General features: G+C 39.1%; 1 pseudogene; it reads right to left on the bottom strand.

The window, feature by feature from the left end:
- Positions 1-456: 456 nt before the first annotated feature.
- Positions 457-7406, bottom strand: LOC107950052 (GDSL esterase/lipase At3g26430-like; annotated as a pseudogene).
- Between the last annotated feature and the right edge of the window lie 1425 nt (positions 7407-8831).

Here is an 8831-nt window from a genome sequence, read left to right as displayed (position 1 = left end):
ATATATAAACTATATTTAAATATTTAAATATAATAATTAAATATTTGTAATTAGATATTGACACAATTGTATTATTTTAAAAATTATTTTTTATTTTTAATTAATGCTTTTAACACATTTGTATTATTTTATTTTAAAATATATTTGAATATATAACTCATATTAGATATTAACATAACATAGAAAATATAAACCTAACAAATTAAAATATTACATATATTTAGATTAAAGTTTTAAAAAGGGATAATATTTATATACCAAATATAAATACTAAAAATTTTGAGAGAAGACAAATGTTAAAAATGTAAATAAAAGCCAAAAGCACTTTTGGCAGATTGAGAAGTTAAAATTTTTTAAGTTGAATTTTTTTTTAAAATGATATTGTTCTTTATTTCTTTTCAGGGAAAAACATTTTTACATGCAAAAGCTCATCTGAAAAGCAATAAAGAACAGAGCCTAATTCCCATAGCAAGCCATGTTTAATGGCGGAGGGTCTTGAAAATGAACCATTAACAATACGTTCAAAAATGTAGTTATTAGCTGCTTGAGTGAAGTGAACCCCGTCGCAATTTACGTAAGTGGAAGGATCTTGGCAAGGATCTCCCACCAACGCTTCCTTCCCATGTTTATAAATCTTTGCTCCACAACCCAACTTCTTATTGTAATTATACTTCCCACCGTGGCCGCAACATGTTCTAAGAGGCTGCTTAAACCCTGCAGTTCTCTCATTGAATCCCATTGTCAATACAAAACCTGCTATGTGTTTTCGTGAAGTTTTAGTTGTTTCATAAATGGCTCACCATGCTTTCTTCCTTGGCTAATTAGGGAGTATTTCACTGAGTAAACATCAACGTAAGTGATTGCAACATCGACCAAATCTTTGCGTAATTGTTCCACACGGTCTTTTTCAGACCCTGGTTGAAAAACTGGGCAACTTCGTTGAACGGAGAGGCGCACCCATATTCATCAATTTGTCCTGCTAAGACTGGGATGCCCTCCATCATTGAAGAAATGCAGAGATTAATGAGTAATTTTCTATTTAAATTCTTGAATTCTAACTTGATTTTGTCACAAAGCTAATCTAGAGTATTTATAGACTCTGACTTCTCTTAACAGAATAGCTAACAACCCAACTATGCTGTAACTGCAACTCTAACAGATTTATTTATCTTAACATGCATCCATCTCCTTCTCCGAAAAAACCCGAAGAAAATTCTGAAAACGAGTGAAGGACCCAACTGATAGTGGTTTAGTTAATACATCAGCAACTTGATCAGACGCAGGAACTTCACCAACCACAACTGAGCCGTCAGCAACCTTTTCACGAACAAAGAACAAATTTAACTCCATGTGCTTGAACTTGGAATGTAACACAGGATTGGCAGCAACAGCAACGGCACTAGAACTATCACACTAGATATTGGGCGGAGCAGAAGACTTAACGTGCAACTCCTGAAGCAAGGAAAGTAACCACATGACATCACTGGTTACAGCAGCAAGACTTCGATATTCAGCCTCTGCCGTAGATCGAGACATGACCTGCTGTTTCTTAGACGACCACGAAATGGGATTTGACCCAAAAAATACATAATATCCTGAAGTTGATAGTCAATCATCGAAATCCAACCCCCAATTAGCATCAGAGAACCCAACCAAAGACAATAAACCAGACCGACGAAGCGTAATCCTAAAATCAAGTGTTCCAGCCAAATACCGCAATATCCTCTTAAGTGCACCCATATGAACTGTGGTAGGATTATGCATGAACTGGCAAACCCTGTTTACCGCATAGCAATATCGGGCCTAGTAATAACCACATATTGTAACGCACTAGCCAAACTCCTATACTCTGTCGGATCAGGCAAAGGATCCCTGTCATCCTTAGAAATGTGAGACGAACTAATCATAGGTGTATAAACACTTTTAGCATTAGACAAGCCACTTCGTTTTAACATATCGTGAATGTACTTTTTCTGACTTAAATGAAGGCTCCCAGTAGAAGACCTCGTAACCTCAAGACCCAGAAAATAATGAAGACTTCCCATATCTTTGAGCGAGAATTCATCATTCAGCAACTTCACAAACCAGTCAATAGAAGATGATAAACCACCAGTTATGATTATGTCATCAACATACACAAGAACATATAGTATAGAGTCAGAGCAAGCCTGAACAAACAACGAAGCATTGGATTTAGAGCCAACAAACCCAACTGCCAGAAGAAACATCTTTAACTTCTCAAACCATGCGCGAGGAGCCTAACGTAGACCATATAGAGCTTTTTTAAACGACAGACCAAAGGTTTTCCATCCACCCCAAGCTGTACATATCCCGGAGGTTGCTGCATAAACACTTCTCTATCAATATCACCATTTAAAAAAGCATTGTTAACATTAACTTGGCGAAGCGACCATCCTTTAGTGACCGCAATTGATAAGATAACCCGGATAGTGGCAGGCTTGACAACTGGGCTAAATGTTTCTTGAAAATCACATCCCGAAACCTAAGAACAACCTTTCGCAACCAAACGTGCTTTGTACCGTTCAACTGTACCGTCTAGATTTTTCTTGACTTTGAATAACCACTTACAGCCAATAACTTTGCGACCTGACGGCATAGAAACAAGTTCCCAGGTACCATTCCAAATGAGTGCATAATACTTAGCTTGAGCAGTAGTCTGCCACTCAGGGCTAGCAAACGCTTCTTCAATCGTTGAAGGTTCACTAACTTCAACCGCAAGAACTTTAGGTTTGAAAACCCCAGCCTTTGATCGAGTAGTCATGGGATGAACATTCGTATTAGGTACAGAAAGCTCTGGTCCTATAGGAACAGATGGAATTGGAACAACTGGTGTGGGAGACTGATCATCATAATACAAATTAGTACTTTCGGAGCTGACAGCAACTTCATTTTGAGGACCCGAAAATCCATTAAAGGACAGAATACTATGAGAATGAGTACTCGTTGGACTATCATCAGCTTCATTCTGAGGAACCGAAGACCCACTCAAAATACCCGGCCATGCAGAACCAGTAACTATATTTCTATGATCAGAAACATTAGTCTTAATTACCGAAAAGTAGGTAGGTATAGTACTTACCTCCCAAGTAGATCCTGATAAAGACGTCGGAGAAAGAAAACGTGATTCATCAAACTCTACATGATGAGATACAATGATCCGACCATTAGGCAAAAGACATTGATACCCTTTGTGACAAGAGCTGTATCCCAAGAACGTACACGGTTGAGACCGAAAATCTAACTTGTGACGTTGAAACGGCCGCAAATACGGATAGCAACAACAGCCAAATACCCACAAATGATCATAGGTAGGATCATAGCCATACAGAACTCTATACGGAGTCTTACCATCCAGCACTGGTGTGGGAAGACAATTTATCACATGAACCGCACATGTAAACGCATAGGCCCAAAATTCCATTGAAAACCCTGCTTGAGCTAAAAGAGTGAGTCCCATTTCCACAATGTGTCTATGTTTACGCTCTGTAACACCATTTTGTTCAGACGTATGAGGACAGGTAAGGCGATGAATGATGCCTTGAGAAGCTAGAACTGAGGCGATCGCTCTATACTCCCCGCCCCAGTCACTCTGAAATTGTTTGATAGATTTGTCGAATTAATTCTGTACGAGTTTCTGAAATTGAATGAAACACGTCACAGCTTGAGACTTCTGTCGAATTAAATACACCCAAGTGAACCGAGAACACATATCGATAAATGAGACATAATACCAATTTGACCCAGAAGCAACTGAGGCAGGTCCCCATAAATCCAAAACAATCAACGAAAAAGGATCAGTATATTCAGTAGTGGAAACAGGAAACGGCAACTTATGAAACTTTCCCTTTTTACAAGCAGTACAAACATCGCTTATATCAACTTTATTTAATTTGAAATGACAATTATCAAGAACATTCTTAACAATCTTTGATGACGGATGGCCAAGACGCTTGTGCCATAGTAAACAAAACTCACTATCAACAGTCCGAGTTGAGATGTCAACCTGAGCAGTGGATGGATGAAGCGAAACATGAACAGTAGTATCTGATATGGAGAATTGATATAGCCCATTATGTATACAGCCCGTCAGCAAAACCTCCTGTGTCATGCTGTCCTTAATCACACAATAAGTGGAGTGAAACTCAAAGAAAACACCATTATCAGTTGCAAATTGTGACATTGACAATAAATTCTTTCGAATAGCCGGCACACATAGTACAATAGATAACCGAAGTACCTTAGACTTTGTAGACAAAACACCCTAACCAATAAACGAAATCATAGCAGGCGAACCATCACCCATTAAAAGAGAGGACGTACCTGAATATGCAACGGCATCATGTAGTGCCAAAGGATCTTGACACACGTGATTACTGGCACCCGAAGCAGGATACCAAGATGATAAGCCAACCGGCCTTGGAACCGAAGAGTCAGACTCATCGCCACTAATGCCACGTGGTGTAGAATTTATATGCGAGCTAGATACCGACGGATCAGAGTAATCGGAGGCATGTAAGTTGCCCAATCAAGGAAGTCCAAAACATGGATTCGATGCTGAGAAAACACGAGCTCGTGGCTTAGTCTGCCATGGAACACCTAGATTATCTGATGGCTTTGATGGACCCAGCTGCACATTATTCAAAACATGATTAGTGGCTATGAAAGGATTATTACCATTATTTGGCCCAATACCATCCTTCGGCCCAACACCACCATTCGGCCCAAAAGTACCATTAATCCCATCATGCGGCCCATAACTTTGAGGCCTATAACCAACAACACCACCATTCGGCCCAACAGTACCATCAATCCCATCATGCGGCCCATAATTTTGAGGCCTATATGCGCAACGCTCATTGGACTCCCTATTCGGTCTGGGCCAAACATATTGCCCAACATGAGATGGAGCATACGGCCCCACCTGTTGCTTATGCAAAGCATTAGTCCCATCAGCAAGCCACTTTTGACTATAATCATAATTTTGACCAGAGGCATAATTTTGACCACTTTCAAAATAATTTTGACCCTGGGTTAGAAAACCTAGGCCTTGTATTTTGCTGTGCAGACCATCCCCGAGGACCAGAAGCATTAGGAATCTGCGGTGGAAATGGCGCCTGAGATGTGTCTTCACGGTGATAACGATAATAACACCGCTGAGCAACATGGCTAAACCTCGAGCATATCTGACATTGAAGACGCGGCCGGAAGTTTCTACCACGGCCACGAGCTCCCGAACAGCCTCCGCGCAATGAACCATCCTCGATCGGCAGTGAAGATTCTTCCACAAGATTCGCCGCAAAAACAACCTCTTGAGAGGCCTGCGCCTGCCTGTTCTCACACTCAACGAGCGTAGCCACTAAACGCTGAAACGGCAAAGGAGTCGGCGACAGCGAGGCAGAAGAGACAACACCTTCAAACTCTGACAGAAGGCCCGCAAGCAAGACCGCCGTGCGTTCCGCCATCGAAATAGGATCACCAGACACTGCCAAGAGTGCACAAATACCTTTCAACTTAGTGACATAATCACGAATTGACATATTACCTTTCTTTAGAGAATGAAGTTCATGACGCAGACGTGACTGCTTGAGATCCGTATCTGCCACAAACTCCAACACCGTCGTCCACACGTCCGAGGCCGATTGAACCTCTGAGAACGAACTCAAAATCGACGAGCTTATAGTGGAAAGAAGCCAAGACGTGAGAAGATTATGTTGCTGTTGAAAGGCAGATGATGCTAGATTCAAAACCAGAGCACCGTCTGGTGCAGTGATGAACTTCGGCGGAGCTGTAACAGAACCATCAAGAAAGCCAAACAGTTCATATCCATTAACAATAAATCGAACCTGTTGTTTCCATTGAAGAAATGATCCTTCATCAAGCTTAACAACATCGTGCCGAGGGAAAGAGTTGACAACACAATTAGTAGCAAACGCAGCTCCACGCGATTCAAGAGACTCCGAGGCAGCAAAAGTATCGTTAGCGTTAGCCATGAACAAGATTCACCTAGCGACTGATACCATGAAGAAATGCATAGATTAATGAGTAATTTTCTATTTAAATTCTTGAATTCTAACTTGATTTTTTCACAAAGCTAATCTAGAGTATTTATAGACTCTGACTTCTCTTAACAGAATAGCTAACAACCCAGCTATGCTGTAACTGCAACTCTAACATATTTATTTATCTTAACAATCACGTATGGCAGACACCCAATAGGACCTGTATTGTGTATCCAAAAGTATCTCCCTCCTTCATTATATATATCCTGCACAGTAGCAAGTTACAAAGTAATAACCAATATTTGATTATTGTAAGTAATACTAGCCTGAATTATAGTCTGGAACTGATTAAGAACATCGGGAACATAGGCTTTAACTTCGTCTTTAGACATGTTTAGGAAGTAACCTGCTGTGAGATCATTTTGACCGATATCAAATGTATACAAGGCACTTGAGAAGTCTTCTTCCTTTGGCATTAAGGTTTTAAAAACTCCACCTACAAACATTAATTGATAATAATTCATCCAAAAACAACAGAAAAAATTGAGAAATATGAAATATATGGTAAATGGAATGCAAAGAAATATGACCTCTTTTACGTACAACTTGTGACCTTACAACAAAATCGTGGAACTCGTAATATTGAACGTTCAAGGAGATGGGGCTGAAACCCCCTTGATTCAAAGTTGTGCTTTGAGGTCTAATGGTTGATGCAGCAGTGGCAAAGTTAGCTCCATGGCCAAAGTTGCTCCCCACGGAGTCAAGAAACGCACTTAGATATGGTAACCCGAGGCTCTGGGCTGAAAAAAACAGTGAAAATTAAGATTAAATCTCCTTTGTTCTTTGATGTTCTTTCTTGGTCAAGATAATCTCAAGTTTTGTTTGTTATGACAATAATTGAATTGGAAACAAGAAGAGACAAGAAAGACCCATGGTCACAAATACACTTGTTTTTGTGCTTGTATCCAATTTGCGTGTGTTACACTTTTTACTTTAAGCCTTTTTATGGAAATTTGAATCCAAAAATTGGGACCAGGGACATGGATGGTGGAATAATATCCAATTACTTACTATGAACTCAACAATGAATGAGAATGTATATTATATGTCGAAAACAACTGTATAATTTGGTTGATATCATCATAAGCGATACTTGAAAGTCCAGAGGGAGTTAGTGTTATAGGGTATAGTAAAACTATCAAGAGTACCTATGAAGTCGATCACAAGACGACCATCGCAGTAGCGGCCAGCGGGACCGCCGAAGTAGGAGAGCCCATTGGGAGGAGGTGATTGGCCAAATGCGGCTGACAAGCCTCCAGTGTCCGAGTTTGAGTCACCAAAGTTGAATATTGCAGGGAATTGGCATGGCTTTCTGGCAAGTACCATGGACATTGGTGCAACGTTTACTAACGAGATTGCAGAGGCAATAATAACAAAAAATCAGAAGCCATTAGTAGGGGAAATAGAAACTATAAAATATTGGGGGTAAATTACACATAAAAGCCCTATTTTTTTAAAATTTACCGAAATGGGCCCGATATTTTATTATTTACCAGAATGGGCCATTTTTCCTGAAATCACATCCATGTGAGCGCGATTACTTACATGGCAACAAATCGCGTCCACGTAAGCGCAATTTGCTGACGTGGAAGCAATAATTCATGAACAGTTTATGTTTTTTAGCTTGGAAAACTTTGAAAGGCCATAACTTTTGGCTCGGTTGTCCGATTGAGACGATTTTTTTTATTTCGAATAACTTTTCGAGATCTACACGCTGACAAACAGCCGAAGGCAGTTTGCCGCAGTTTTCGTCCAAAAAGATCATTTTTTGCCTCTAAATTTTGATTTTTTCGGTTTAAAATTAAATTTTGAAACATTCAAATCATTATTTTCCTTATTTATTTGAAGTAAACACCGGATTTTTTTTACAGAATTGTTATATTATTTTTTCTGATTTGACACGTGTATGGAATAGGTCTGATAAATCGTTAGAACGTAAGTAATATAATTAAGATAATAACTGTATTTTTATAATATGTCAGTTAATTAGTTTAGCTTAGTTCGTTAAGATGCTTGCTCTTTTCCCTTAGTTCCTTAGTTCAAATCTTGTTGGTAATAATTTTGAATCTTTTTTGTACTTGTTGCATTTATTTTTTTAATCAATTAACTCTTCAATATTACATTAATATATATTATTAGTACAATAGTATAGACGGATTGACAATTTGAGCTACAATATTATGAATATTAACTACAATACATAATTTGAGCTACATATTACAGTAATACATTAATATGTATTATCAGGGGCAAATTACACATAAAAGCCCTATTTTTTTAAAATTTACCGAAATAGGCCCGGTATTTTATTATTTATCGGAATGGGCCATTTTCCCCGAAATCGCGTCCACGTCAGCGCGATGTCAGGGGACGTGTCAGCAAATCGCGTCCTCGTAGGCGCGATTTGTGTCCACGTAAGCAAATCGCGCTGACGTGGACGCGATTTGCTGACACGTCCCCTGACATAGCGCTGACGTGGACGCGATTTCGGGGAAAATGGCTCATTCCGATAAATAATAAAATACTGGGCCCATTTCGATAAATTTAAAAAAAATAGGATTTTTTTTATATTTTACCCAAATATTTGACCATATATCTTGATACGAGTCACAAAGGCCCAACCCAAGCTCAAGAAGGTGATGGGCTCAAATCAAGAAGCTCACCCATACTTAATTGAAAATCAGGCCAAATTGTTAAAGTGGCCCAATTCGTAAAGTTTTATTTTTTTAATACTTAGTTAAATTTTTATGT

This window comes from Gossypium hirsutum, chromosome D03, assembly GCF_007990345.1.
Source record: "Gossypium hirsutum isolate 1008001.06 chromosome D03, Gossypium_hirsutum_v2.1, whole genome shotgun sequence".
NCBI classification, from domain to species: Eukaryota; Viridiplantae; Streptophyta; class Magnoliopsida; order Malvales; family Malvaceae; genus Gossypium; species Gossypium hirsutum.
Note: the sequence above shows the minus strand (reverse complement) of the source record. Positions and strands in the feature narration are given on the sequence as shown.